The sequence below is a fragment of the Zonotrichia albicollis genome, chromosome Z (genome assembly GCF_047830755.1).
Source record: "Zonotrichia albicollis isolate bZonAlb1 chromosome Z, bZonAlb1.hap1, whole genome shotgun sequence".
Taxonomy (NCBI): Eukaryota; Metazoa; Chordata; class Aves; order Passeriformes; family Passerellidae; genus Zonotrichia; species Zonotrichia albicollis.
This window is the reverse complement of record NC_133860.1, coordinates 28,782,426-28,797,411: the sequence shown is the minus strand read 5'-3', so window position 1 is coordinate 28,797,411 and position 14,986 is coordinate 28,782,426. Positions and strand designations below refer to the sequence as shown.

The window sequence follows — 14,986 nt, the reverse complement described above, 5'->3', positions numbered from 1 at the left end:
AAAAGCTAGTCTCTGCAAAGCAAGAAATTACTCACAAAATTAAAGGAATCATATTCAAGAAATCATAATCAGTACCATTGTGCAAAGCATGATATAAATTTGATAATATCATCTTTCCTAGTAATTTTTTGATTAGTTATGGAACTGAATCATACATGCAGTAGTATTATTAATGTGAGCCAAATGGCAAATATAAAACATATAATTATCTATTTATTTCTGCAAGGAAAGCTTTCCTTCCTTTCCTGCTTCCCTTCCTTCCTTTTTCTTTTAGAGATCATTATAATAAATCGCATGCATGGCATTTTTCTATGCAGTTTTCAATGTACATTTTATTTTGCCATTATTTTCTTCAATCACATTTTATTTTGAAAGCAAATTGAGGATCTTTTATTGTTGCTATTAGGACTGAAGTATCATCTTAGTCATATGATACTAATCTGCAGCCATCACTTAACCTCTCCCACTCATGGCTCTTCAGAAATAATAACCTTTGAAATATAAATCAAAGACCCCTTGTTTATATGTGGTTCTGTTTCTTATCAAAGTGATTGTTGTAAAACTGCCTGTAGCAGTGCAGCCCCATCAGCTGATGATTGCATTTAGTAAGTAGACTTTGGACCTGCTGTGTATCAACTGTTAGAATGTTTATTTGCCGTTAAGCGTCAGTTTTGATGAAACCATTGTTTCTTATCAATCCTGCAATTTATCTTATCACAGTTTCAACTGTGAACATTTACTGCTTATCTGCACTTTGGTCCCTGAGGCATTTACACCCTATTTTGCTCTGTACAACAAGATTAGTGTCAGTTACAGCTGAAGACCTAAAAATTAACATCAAAAGCAAAAACTCAATAAGAAATGTAATCAAGGATAAATAAATGTAGTTTAGGACCGCAAAAGCCATACCATGTCAGTAGGTATCACCTGGTGAACCAGCCACCACACACACACACACACACACACAAAGGAGCAGAAGCCATCTTAAAAAATGCAATGAAGAAAAGTAATAATTCATGTATCTATCATTAAACTGAAAGTGCATTTACAGGTCTGCACTGAGATATACTTATTTTGAGTGCTTTCAGTTTTTGGTAAATTCCACAGATAAATATGTTACAGGTATATTCTGTAATAATGAAAAAAAATATTGTGCTTTCAGCATTTTAAACAAGTTTTCCTAATACTAATGTCTCATCTGAAACTTTAGTGTACACTGCCAAGTTTCTCTTTATGCAGAGCCAGCTATGCCAACACCATGCTGAATCTTGCAACTCTTGCTCAAAGCCAAAGTCATAAATTCCTTTCTGGCAAACTGCACTCATCTCAGATTTAGTCTAAACTTGGCTAAGTCTTACCTGACAGGTTCACACACTTTGGCACATGTTTAAAAACCAGATTTGCTTGGATATTCAGTATTCACTATAAATATTTTGTATAGCTCTCAGCACACTTGTAGCTACTCCTACACAACTGCTATTTTTACCTCTGATTTCAGCACTGTAAATAGTGGAAAAGGTCTTGGGGGTTTTTATTCCAGTTTTTTTAGGGTTTTTTGGTTGCAATTTTGTGACTTTTTTGGTTAGTTGTTATTTGTTTCAAGAGCACAGATTCAGCATTAAAAGAGGGGTGTTAAGCTTGAAAATGCACTGAAAATACAGATGATTAGCCAAACTTGCAAACTGTGTAGATTGAGATAGAATAAGATTCTGTCCCTTCCTTCCAATGGAAATACAAAGAAAGCTCTATTTTGGTATTTCAAGCTTAACAGAGAAAGAATGACTGAGTTGAACACTGAAGGCAGGAATTTTGGGAGAGGTGTAGGGAAAACATGAGAGAGACAGCGCTTAGAAGCAGCTTGCAATTTTCCCCACAGCTCTGGCTCCAGCCACTCCTTATGGAGAGTCAGTAAGACTCTGTGAGAGTCATCAAAAATCAGCAACCACAAATGGTGGCAGAAGGTTAAGAACACATAAGAGCAAACAAAGCAAATTGGCACCCCATTGCTCCCCATCTCTGCTCCAGTTCTTAGCCTGTGAATTTTTTCACCCTCTGCTTTTATTCATTTTTCTTTCCTGCACAGGCAACAGAAAGTGGAGACAACATCCTTTGAGGTCCTCTTTGCATTAGGTTCTTCTCGTGCCTTATCCTATGAGGAGGACCTCTCTGGTACCAAAAAGTGGTCAGATCACATACCAACGAAACCAGACTATTTGTCACTGATGAACCAAACACAAAGAAGAACAGAAGACCAAACACAGTAAGGTTACGCTCACACATTTTTCAACTCCTAGAAATATTAGAAGTCATAAGTTTTCACATAAACATAGTAAAATTTTTCAAATACTCTCATACTTGCTTTTCATGGTAAACATTTATAACCAAACCCACATTTTAGATCATACCTTCCAATCTAAGCCTACTACTGCTTTTCTTTCTTTCCCAGAGAAGAAAAGTTGGATAAAAAAAGCCTTTCCAACATCTGGTCTTAGTTCAAGAGATTCCCTAACAGTCTCAGAACAGTTGATTCTCTAGTTATATCTGAAAGCAAGTTGAAAACTCAAACAAGAAGCTAGCAATTGCAAATTCAAAGACCAAATGTGCTAGCATCACAGTGCACAGCCAAAAAAAAGAACTATTCCTGCACCACATTATTATTTTTATTGTTATTTTTTGTTAAAGTAGTAATTTCTCTTTATGTGTATTAATGACTGATATACAGGAATAAAAGAAACAGAGAATAGAAAGTAGGCTTTTCATGACTGGAAGAGTCAAAAGACAGAGGGTAATTTTATGTTTATGGCATTAGAGAAAATCTCAAAGAGTTAAGCTAGAAGTTATTGTTATAACAACATTTTTCCTCTTTAAAGAATTCTTTCAGTGTTGTAATCTCTCTCATGCCTACCATTGTCTCTTTGATTCTTGTTACTCTGACTGACAAATTGGATAAACTGTCTATTTAGGAGTATTTCAGTGCAGTGCCATAAAAAGCTGTATAACAAGAACTCTGCAACTTCAGAAGCCATAAATGCAAGAAACCTTTAAAAACTTCTGTTTTGGATGGAACTGAAGGGTAGTAGATAACTGGTGTAATTATTTGTCATATCATCTGCTTGAGTGTTTTAGGGCAAGACTGATGTGAATAAGAGTGTTGGGGTACTCCAGCATTCTCTGACCATTTGGAAAACCCTTCAGTGATTCTGCAGCCAGTAAAAGAGCTACAGACATGTAAGGGATGTAGGGAACCAAACAAGGTCTCACCATTTTCAACCATCCCATAGTTAAAACTGACCCCAGCAAATATCTTAATATTATTTTTTTATTATTTTTACAACCAGAATAACAGATGTGCAAGTTATTTCAAGAAGCAATTTTGCCAGACAACTGACTTTCTCTGAACTAGAGTTCTTGAATAGCAGGCTTTGCTGTAAAGTGATATTCATGTGAACTGTCAGCAATTTATACTCTCTTCTTCCCTTGACTTTAGTGAAAAAATCCTAGAGAATTACTACATTTCTTACTTACTTACATTTCCACAGATTCTTACTTACTACATTTCCACAGATTCAACGATGGCAGGAGACAAGTTTTATAAAGCAGGAAGATAAAACTGTTTTGGTTAGGTGTGCTCCTCAAGAAAAGGGAAATGTGGGCAAAAATTAGGACAAAAACTAGATGTCCTTCCATATCTGACAACTAGGTGAACAAGAGAAGGCAGAGGTATAATTTGGCTCTGTCATGGAAATCACCCACTTTTTGTCTTGAGAAAATAAGCCCCCAGTCTGTGCAAGGTGAGAATAAAATGTACCTCAAGAGAGCACTTCAGATCTCTTTTCACAGGGAGTGCTACTCGAAGTAAAATAAAAAACGGACTCATTACTAAATAGGGATTTGATCGCAGAATCATATACAATGCTAAGGGTTTGGAATATGTCTTAAAGATCACGTAGTCCTGACCCCAGCTGCCATGGACAGGGACACCTCTTATTAGACCAGATTGCCCAAGGACTTATCCAAACTGGCCCTGAACAGTACCAGGGTTGGGACACCCACAATCTCCCTGGGCAACCTGTTTGCTGTACCTCGCCATCCTCACAGAGAAAAATTTCTTCCTCATATGTAACTTCAATTTTTTCAGTTTGTACCCATTATTCTTGTCCTATCACTACAGTTCCTAATGAAGAGTCCCACTCCAGCTTTCCAGTAGGCCCTCCTCAGTTACTGGAAGGTTGCTAGGAGGTCTCTATACAACTTTCTCTTTTCCAGGCTGAACAGCCTCAACTTTCTCAACCTGCTGTCTTAGGAGAGATGCTCCAGTCCTCTTATCAATTTCTTGGTCCTCCTCTGGACTTGCTCCAACAGTTCCACATCCTCCTCCTGTTGGGACACCAGAAGTGTACACAGCACTCCAAGTGGGTCCCACAAGAGCAGAGCAGAGGGGCAGAATCATCTCCTTCCTCCTGCTGGCCACACTCCTTTGGATCCAGCCCAGAGCACGTTTGGCTCGCTGGGCTGTGAGCGCACACTGCCAGCTCATGTTGAACTTTCCATCAACCATCACCACCAAGTCTTTCTCCTCAGGGCTGCTCTCACTCACTTCTCTGCCCAGCCTGTAGGTGTGTTTGGGATTGCCGCCACCCAAGTATAGGACCTTGCACTTTGCTTTGTTGAGTTCTGTGAGGTTTGCATGGACCCAGTCTCAAGCATGTCAAGGTCCCTCTGGATGGCATCGCTTCCTTCCAGCATGTCAGCTGCAACACACGGCTCGGTGTTGCCTGCAAACTTGCTTGGGGTGCACTCAACCCCATCACTGTCAAGTCTTCTAGTAGAAACCATTGTCTTGAGGCTTTTTTTAGAAAGCTTTCTAGAATTTGCATTTGTGTGTTGCAACTGTTTTTTTAATGGAAAAGAACATTGCCACAAAAATTTCCACCAGGACTTTTTAAACAGACTCAGACAGAAACACCAACAAAGCGTAAAAAAAAAAAAGGAAAATTTACAGAAAATAGAAAGCAAATTAAATTAACATTTGAGGCAATTCCAATGGTTCTAAACAGGGATTCCTCTGCATTTCTGAGACAAGTACAACACTTGGGAGAGTAATGGCCGACATAAGATAACTAAGTATATATAGTATAATTAAATATTATTTAATATTTTATATAGTATTAAGTATTTATGTATTAATTCTACTAATAAAAACAAAAATTGTATATCAATACGTACCAATGTAATGACAAAGGATATATAAATATATTTCAAAAATAAGCAAGTGGAACATTTAGTTTCTACGTGTTGGTACATTCATTGAACTTTGCCACAAAGTAGCTTAACTCATAGTCAGCAAAAGATAGTCTAAGTCATGGAATATATATCAAAACTGTTGGTTCTCCTTGCACTGGGAAAATGAAAAGCTCCCTTCTCCTTCTTAGAAATTTTCTGCAATGGATTAATGCCAGAAATTACCTAAGACATGTTTGCAGCACTTAACAGAAATATTTTGACCTGGTCTGTCATGCATTCCTGCTATCTGTGGAGGATTTCTTCAAAGAAAAACATTGTAGGAACTGTTGAAGCGTGGACTTTCACATGGTTTTAAAAGCAAGACATTTCTCAGCTGTTTTTTGTTGTTTTGTTTTTTGTTTGGTTTCTGAGTGTCTTTTGGGTTTGTTTTTTTTTGCTTGTTTATTTTTATTTTAGCTTTTATTTTCCTATTGCTTAGCATATAATATATGTCCTTCTGAGGCCTTCCACTTTGTGTGAGGGCTGAAGATTACCATCCATTCTTTTCCAGCACGTTTCTGCTGGTTCTGCAGGATCATGTTTTCTCATTGCCAAATCATCCAAAGTGTTTGACAGAGATATCTAGGCTGCATGGCAAGTCCAGTGCAGAGCAAACACAGCCACCAGCCGCAGAGCTGTAGCGTGGGTCAAGAGGAGAGTGCATGGCTCTGACAAGTTTTGTTTTGTTTTTTGCTTTAGTACTTTTTGCCTTTGTCAGCCTTTGCACTTTTTTGTTCCCAGCAGCAGCAAGACAGCTAGGAGTTCTGCCATTATCCCTCCAACTGAAGCTGGGAGAAAACTCAAACCTTGCTCCTCCCTGCAGATTTGATTCCAGACAGAACTGGCTCTGCCTGCTGAGCAGGACCAACAGAGAGGTGAGCTCGACAAGCCTGGAGGTACTTACAAGTCAGATCTGATGGGGAATACTGACCTAATTGGACTTCCACCGCCAAAATTTGCATGTTCATATGTTTGCAGAAGCATTTTGGCTCCTCGCTGAAGTCAGCAGAAGAAACGGGCTGATAAGTGAGTAATGAAAAGTCTGGTGAGATGTAAAAACAATTTCCTGAGGGAGTTTGTAAGAAATTCTGAAGTGAGACAGGGAAACTTTGTCAGGCAGGTAGATTTTGAAGCAATTTTATGTTAAACAGATAAAACATAAATCTATATAAAATCCAGTGACATAGGGAAGTACTCGAATTCTCACAGGCTGGTGTGGCAGTGTCATTTAATGTATTTAATAATTACAATAATTCATATAATTTAAAGAATGCAAAAATTTGTAGGGTGATGTTCAATATTCCATTCCAGTGAGGCTGCTGGGAATGGTAAGAATCTGAGCATATTTTTTTCTTTTTCTGCTGCTATACTGGGCACAATCTCTTCATCACCAACACCAGGATGGTGGTCCTTGATACAGGGTCCCTCAGAAGACTTCAGTATAATGTAACATAATGACACTACTTAGCTCAGCCAAGACAGCTTCTCCAAGGCCTCTCTCAGTAAAACCATAGCCTCTCTCTCCACATACACCTCACAGTCACTCCATGTTTCTTCTTAAGAGTCTTTCAAAGCTACAACAACTTGTGAGGATTTTTTACAGTGGTGTCTGTGCTAAGACATAAAAATATTTTCAAATATTTTTATCAATATATATATATATTTGTATTTACCTGTAATTATCTATAACTATATAAACAAAACTATATAACTATGTTTATGTAAAGGTAATTTAATATTGATAAACTAGGCACAAGGCACAATTGTTCTCTGAACACTCAGCAGAAATGCAACTTTTAACATTCAGATGAACTTCCACCCTTTTGGTTAAGTAACTGCTCCAACAGAACCTTCCTCTGAATTCAGATACAGAACTCCTTAAAGCATATGCATTCAGTTATTTGCAACGGCACTCACTGCATTAGGTTAAGGTTCATGCACAATGAATTACTACATGCAAAATTACAAGTAAAATTAAACACAAAATTACATTACCAGAAGTAAAATTTGTGGCAAGGATGATAATACTGGTCTCTTCCCTCTAATTTTATCTATTACAAATAATTTTTACAAACTAAATCAAACCATGTCAGAAAAGTGGCATAGTTTAGTGTGTGCTAATGCTCTTTGTCAATGAAAATGAGGGTGGTAATCTAAAAAGAGACATTTCCAGGAAGAGGTTCTTTATTTAGATTGTCCTGAAAATCATTCATCCCACAGCTCCTTCTACTTTCTACTGTTACAGGAATTTAATGTTCTTTTAGAACTAACTTTGGTTTCCAATTAGAAAATAAAATTCATTCCAAAAAATAAAGTACTTGAGGAAATACAGACTGAGAGATTGGTGGTAACGTGGTTTAACAAATTAAGAACAAATGGGAAATGTAGGAGCCATTAAGACTGCTTCACATTGCAGGTGTTGCATTGGCCCCAGAAAAGTCACTTATCTTCCCATAGTTTTTATTCCTGGCATCTATAACGAAATTATAATACCTATCTGTGAAGATTGACAGGCTGATCAGACAGACATGGCTATCTACAGGTGAACTACAAAAATAATTGTAAAAAAAATAATTTAGTCTCTGTTTTTCATATATAATTGTATGCTGTTGTGATGATTTGCACAAGCAGGAAATTATTATTCATGCATTCTTTGAAATTTCTTTAACACATATGAACTTAAAATTTATATTACATTAGTAAAAATACTACATTTAGAAGTTTTAATTTTCCATATTTATTTTTCCAAATTTCTGTAAATTTGTCTAAATATACCAAATAGTTATGTGGTTTACTGCGAACATATTTGCTGCAAAACTATCAAAATTTTAATTAATTTAAATATTTCTAAGGTTTCATAACCTACTCTAAAGAAACTTTCTCAGTTGGTTTTCATGTGTCTTCAAGGAAAGTAGGACAGTTAAACTGTTTTTCAAGTAATTAGTATAACAACTTCAGATAAAATTTAGCACACACAACTAGATCTTGGTTAGAACATTTTTAGATTATTTCTTAGAGTTTAGACTATGTCTTTAGAGAGTGATTCTTAAATAAAACCTTCAAGTGGTCCAAATATCTCATCATGACTCCATGGCCTTACTTGGAGCTTTGTGAAGGTCTTCTTCACTGTACTTATTTGTAAAGCAAAGACCCTGCAGAAATGCAGATAAAAATAATTTGTTTCTCCTTCTGAGATTACCTATTTCTTAGGGGAAAATGAAAAGGGATTCTGAAATAACCCAAAAAATACTGGTATGGGTGATTTCAGACTTTCTGTTTTCAATGTATACAACACCTAGTTTAGTTTTTTTTTTTTTTAAATCCAGGCAGAAAGGGCCAAAGATGCTTAAAGTCTGTCTTTGGGATGAAATCACAGAGCCTAAATACAGAAATGCTATACTAAGTAAAAGCAGGAATATCACATATATCTGGTGAAGCATCCTTTGGAATCACATTTCCCTCCTTATTGACCACATAAAAAGTCTTTGGACATCAGTGTGATAAATTAGGTACCCAGTGGTGGGGAGTCTTTTCTGTTCACTAAAAGAAATTAAAGAATTTAAAAGAGAGAATTAGAGAATTAAAACCAGATCTGTAAATACATATTCCTCTTATGAAGTAAAAATTTCTGTCACATACATTGGCCTACTTGGCTAATAATGGGAGAGACAAGCTAGTGTGAAAATAACAAAGCCCTAAAGGAAAGCAGAAGTCTTCATGATGAGAATCACTGATTTCCTGTTACCTTTCAGAAGTCAGGAATGAGAAAAAGGTTCTGCGAGAACTGCTGGCTCTGCTTTACTCAGAATGAAATCACTCTGTGTATTACAATGCCAATTTTCTCTTTTCTTGAACTCAAAATCTTAATCCCAGAGGGTTCTGGGGCATAAGAAATACCAAAATTTCAAAATCTACCACCAGTTATGATAAGTTTTTGAACGTATATAAGGATAAGTCACAATTTTCACCTTGCTTTATTCTTTCATATTTTTTGAAGCACAATCAAAACATTAGCAAGTCTCCAGTAGATGATGAGCTTTGTTTACACAGTTATAGGCACCCACACACAGAAAATAAAATCTCTCAAACTAAATCTCTTGATCACTCTTCTTTGAGAAGACATAGAAAGAAAAAGGAAAATTTCCAGTATGGTTCCTAGTATTATAATAGAGGATTTTTGTCACTAAAACTTTTCATGTCTCTGTTGTAACAGCAGAATAACATATCTGAAGATTTAAATAAACAATCAGCTGTCAGTACAAGCTGACTTGATGCTGTTTAGAATCCAATTGACCTTTGTAAAGGCAAAAGCAAAAGAGCAATACTTGACATTTTTCTGAAAATAAAGAAAACATAATTTAGCAATTTTCATCCAACTTTGGTTAGCTCCCACTTCACAGTTGCTCAACTCCTTCCAGACTCAAATTTGCAGTCCTCATATGCATCACAAAACTTCCTGAGAGAGTTGCTTCTAAACAGTTATATTCAAACCTCATATCTAACTGTTCACATTTTCCATTTTGGAGAATATAATCCATCACAAAAATTCTATATGGAAAGGTGGTTCACTGATAACATTACATTCACATACTCACAAACAATATGGAAAGGTGGTTCACTGATAACATTACATTCACATACTCACAAACAAACTGACTTTTAAATGATTTACAACAGTTAACACTGCAGTTAACACTTTAATGGAATTTTTGTTAACAGATGGAAACACTGACTATCTTGAAGAACTCGGTGGTATGACGTCACGCCACACTCAATGTTTCTGAATAGGTTAGATGTTTAAGTGTTTGTCCCATGGCTGTCACTTCTATTGGAAGAAGGAAAAGTGGATGCAAGCAGGAAAGATGCTCAGTCCTTTGCCTGTGCTCTCACATCACACTGCCTTCTGAACAGAACCGAGATGCTGGAACTCAAATGTTGCTCTTAATTAGACTAGATTCTGAAAACAGACTGAAGTCACTAAAAAACTAGGGTATACTATTTTGCATGCAAGATGACACGAGTGTGATTATATAGCTACTGGATCAAGGCTAATATTGACACAGGCAATAGATGACAGATAACATGTGAAATTCTTTCAGGCTTCTGAAATAAGATTTTCAAATTCCTGCTCATGCTTTTTTTTTCCCCTACTGCTACAATATACAGAATTCATCTCTTTGACCAATGGGCTTAGAAATGTCCACAGGATCCCAAATAATGCATCACCAATACCCTTTACAATAGCATTTAAACTGCTCTTGTTTACAAAGTGAGCATCACATTTGCTTCTTTCAGACCTATATTATGCTGCTGATTTGCATTTGTCATGAGGTAAGTGAAACACTCATCCCAGTTTCTACTTCTTATATGTATATACATATATACATAGCTTATCAATTTATAGCAGAAATTCTTTCACTACTTGTATCTCAGTGCATAATTCCCCACTTAGCGTGATTGGATTGCACAGAATTCCTACTAAGTCATTCTTCAGACTAAAACTCATTCATTTCATTACATAGGATACATCAGTCTTCTGAATAAACAATAATACCTAAATCTCTTTATAGAACAGCTAGACTAGCACTTCTTCTGCCATGCTCACAAGAAAAATGCAAGTAGAAGTTTGTATCAAGATCCATTATTATTATTTTTTATACTTTCCTTATTTTATTTTCACCATATTTTTTCCTTAAATCTTACTCCTTCAATTTTGCTGGGAAACTGTCTTTAAATACCTGCTATGACTTAAACATATCTGCTGCTTTTATTTTGTCCAGGTTTGTAGATAACAGCTAGGATAATATCAATACATCCAAACCAGGTATTATTTATAAGTATCTTATCTTACAAAGAAGACACTATTGAAATTTATAAATAAAACTGCTATTGAAATGACAGGCTTCTAGCTATCAAAATCAAAACACAGTTAGAACACAAGATGTAACTGAACCATTGCTCTAGCATAAAAAGTTTTGTTGATGTATAGAAGTCTCCCAGGCTTATTTCAGGATTCTTTTTTCATTGTGTTCCAAACCATTTTTGAGTTAAAGACAACCTATTTTCATATCATGCCACTGTTTCTAAGAGTCACTATTTCTTTTGGCCACTTACCATATCTTTATTCCACACCACCAACAAGGACCAGAGGACATAGTCTAGAACGACCCTAGTGGAGTTTTAGAATGGATATTAGAAAGAAGTTCTATATTGGAATGGGCTGCCCAGGGAGGTGTCGTGTGACGGTGCTCACACAGGTCTTAGGATGAGGCAAGAGAAGAGAATGTTGACTCCATGCTTCAGAAGGTTTGATTTATTATTTTATTATATATATTATATTAAAACTATGCTAAAAGAATAGAAGAAAGGATGTTATCAGAAGGCTAGCTAAGAATAGAAAAGAAAAGGAAAGGAATGATTACAAAAGCTTGTGTCTCCGACAAAGAGTCTGAGCCAGCTGACTGTGATTGGCCATTAATTAGAAGTTACATGAGACCAATCACAGATGTACCTGTTGCATTCCACAGCAGCAGATAACTATTGTTTACATTTTGATCCTGGGGCCTCTCCTTTAGGATTTTTTCTCTTTCTTCTCAGGAGAAAAAATCCTAAAGAAAGGATTCTTCATAAAATGTGTCTGTGACAGTGGTGGAGTCACCTTCCCTAGAGGTGTTTAAGAAAAGACTGGACTGGCACTCAGTGCCATGGTCTAGTTGACAAAGTGGTGTTGGGTCACGGGTTGGACCCAATCTCTTAAGGGTTTTTCCAACCTAGATGATTCTGTGATTCTTTAGAGGAAAACACCTCTAAAAAGAATCCATTGAAGATTTTCTTTTAGGCTAATTTTGTCTTCGTTTGGACAACTTCCGATTCCTTGTTTCCTAGGCTAGCAAAGTTATTATCATCAGCTCTTAAAGAGCTACTCTGTCTTCACTGTAAAATAAGCATTTGCAGTGATGAGCAATTTGCTATAGATGCCCAACTAACTGAGTTGTTATTTTATACTTTACAGTAAGAAAAGTCGACTCATATTGACAGAGGTGGAAAATTAAAAGAACACACCTGATCCCAAGTCCTTTTCAGCAGACATACTTCCACCCATTGCAGCAATTACAGTTGCATTTCTTACTTGTTATGTGCTACATAATTCTGGCCATTACTAACACCTCCTAAGGAGAATGGCTAAAATGGCTTTTTCACCTTCAGTTGCAAAAAAATTGGTGTTAAGAGATTTTTCCTAAAATATATTAATATAAAATTCTTCAAGAATTAATGAAGGAAATTCATAGATGCTGGAAGATTTAAAATGTTATTTAATTGCAGTAAAATATATATTATAGCCACATTTTTCTATTTTAGGAGTGTCACTGAAAAGTCTAAATGCTTTTTTCTGTGATTAGTTGAAAATCCAGTAAATCAAAGTCCACTTCAGTACACTTTTCCACTGCGTATTATTTAAACACATTATAAACACAGCTCTAAACACAAACTACTCTTCTGACATCAATTTCTCATGTATTTCAGTTCTATCCTAACAATGCTTTCTATTTTTACTTGACACTGCAGAGTTTTTCTTTGTTTTGTCTTCAGCTATAGATTGATTTTGGGTCAGTTATGTAAGGACTTGAATAGCTAAATTAAATCTTTAACTATCATTTCATAAGTAATTACAGAAATAACGTGTTAAAGTACATTTCAGGTGGTAACTAGGAATAAAGAGGACTCTTTTTAAAGAAAGAAGTTGCAAACATAGAAAAAGGGATATAAAATTGTTGCATTCTCTTGATTCAAGTGTAATCAAGTCTCGTGGACAGCTTATGCTTACACAGCTACTATAATGCATACTGCCAATGCTACTGTCCAATCAAGACTACAACCAAGAAGTTTAGCTGATGTCAAAAAGTGTGAAGGCTCAAAAGTGACATGCTTTCTTTACTTGCTTTACTGTAGTTATTTTTACTTTAAAAAATTGCACATAGTGAACAACTTTCAAGGTTAAGTGAATGCTCTGAGTATACTATTGTCTTTCCTTCCAGCTAAGAATCCAAGCCACCAGAAACAGCTTTATTGAACAGACGTCAAAATGCAGATGTGAATTGCTTTGGATGTGTATTTTGTGTCTGGGTACTATTTGAATTGCTTGCCTTGTGTTTAACTGTGTTTGGTTTGTGCACTTAGCTGACAGAAGATTTGGTTGGACTGTATCTACTTGAACAAGCATATGTCCTTTTCTTGACAGGCTTGATATAAATTGTGGTTCATCTTGGCATTACTATGAGGGCTTCATTGCCTTTTGTTGGGCTAATTTGCAGTGTAGAATCATCTTTTGCAAAATCTGTAGGCAACCTTTTACATTCAGCATCTCATGTCTGCCTAATACTGGGTTCTCTTTAGTTTTGTGTGGCTTTGATCATCTGAACCACTGCATGGGATCTTCTAGTCTACCTCTGACTCATCACAGCAGAAGCTTTCAGAACATGTCATAACACACAGGAAGTGAGCCTATTTATAGTGGTGGCTCTCTCTGTGTCCCCAGGCTACATCCCAGAGTTGAATAGTATGTTCTAGGAAAAAACACATATTTCATTTGTGACTGGTACTGGCATGGGCTTTATAAACTGTGTACTTTTGCTTTCCTGCATAATATAATTCAGCAACTTACAGAACAGTTTATCTTCACTCACTTTTTACTATCACAATATGTGGTATTTTTTAAACTTTATTTCTCATTCTAAAATTGTGTCATCTTGATTTCTCTTAGTATATTTTCTATTGTTTCATTATAATATTTCAGGGGTTTGTGTTGGTTTTTTTTTTCCCCCAACATACTAGTTTTCTTTGATATCTTATCTCCCTTTCTACTCAAGCTAGCCTTTCCTCCCATTCTGGCTTGCCACAGTTATTTTAATTATCTTAATTAATTTGTTTAATTAACGAAATCCAGTTAATCTCATCTTCTCCAGTCAATGTCAGGTTTGGATGTGCACCCACTCTCTTGTTTTCTGTATTCTCATGTTTCTTGTTAAAGACTTTTCAGGTATTTGTACCCGAACTTCTGAATTTTCTCTTATTGCAATCTACTAAAAATAAGCTGACTTTTAGAACTTTTTGCAAAATTTATCTCTAAACTGAGATATTGCATTGGGCAAGTCAGGCCATTTGCCCAGTTTGGAAAACTACCAGTCAACTCTTACAGATTTTTCCTGCGTTTCTTGGGAAGAAGTACTTTGCATGTAACACTGATGCTTATTACATGAACATGAGTTGTCGAGTATACTCAAATATAAAACAGGCAGACATTTAACCCTTATCTAAAAAAACCACAAAAGGATTTTTTAAATACTGCCATTAATAATGGATTACCTACCAGTTGTCATTTATTTTTTCCCCTGATATTCCTGAAAAATGGAGGTTTTATACTGTTGGTGGGTAATATCACAGTATTTCATAAGAGTAAGGTTTCAATTCAAAATTAGTTATTGAAAAATTAAATTAATTAAATTATTGCTAAGAGAGGGGAGTTGGGACTTATTGCAAGGAAACTGTGACTGGGGTAGCTGTGGCATACCTAATTACTTGTAGTTTACAGTGTAGATACATTCTTAAGTTATAGAGGATGGAGGTGCATAGTGCAGTGTGCTGGAAATACAGCCAAAGAAATATCTAGATTATACTAAGAAAATTGGCTGCAGAGAATAGCCTA

The 14,986-nt window shown here is 35.9% G+C and overlaps 1 protein-coding gene and 1 long non-coding RNA gene across 9 annotated transcripts in view; one reads left to right on the top strand and one right to left on the bottom strand.

The window, feature by feature from the left end:
- Positions 1–14,986, bottom strand: part of ADGRV1 (adhesion G protein-coupled receptor V1) — a 273,337-nt gene that overhangs the window by 17,180 nt on the left and 241,171 nt on the right. The window lies entirely within an intron of this gene.
- Positions 5,898–13,555, top strand: LOC141727081 (uncharacterized). Its single transcript, XR_012578110.1, has 3 exons — positions 5,898–6,158; positions 6,262–6,309; positions 10,003–13,555. It is a non-coding gene; the product is annotated as an uncharacterized LOC141727081 (long non-coding RNA).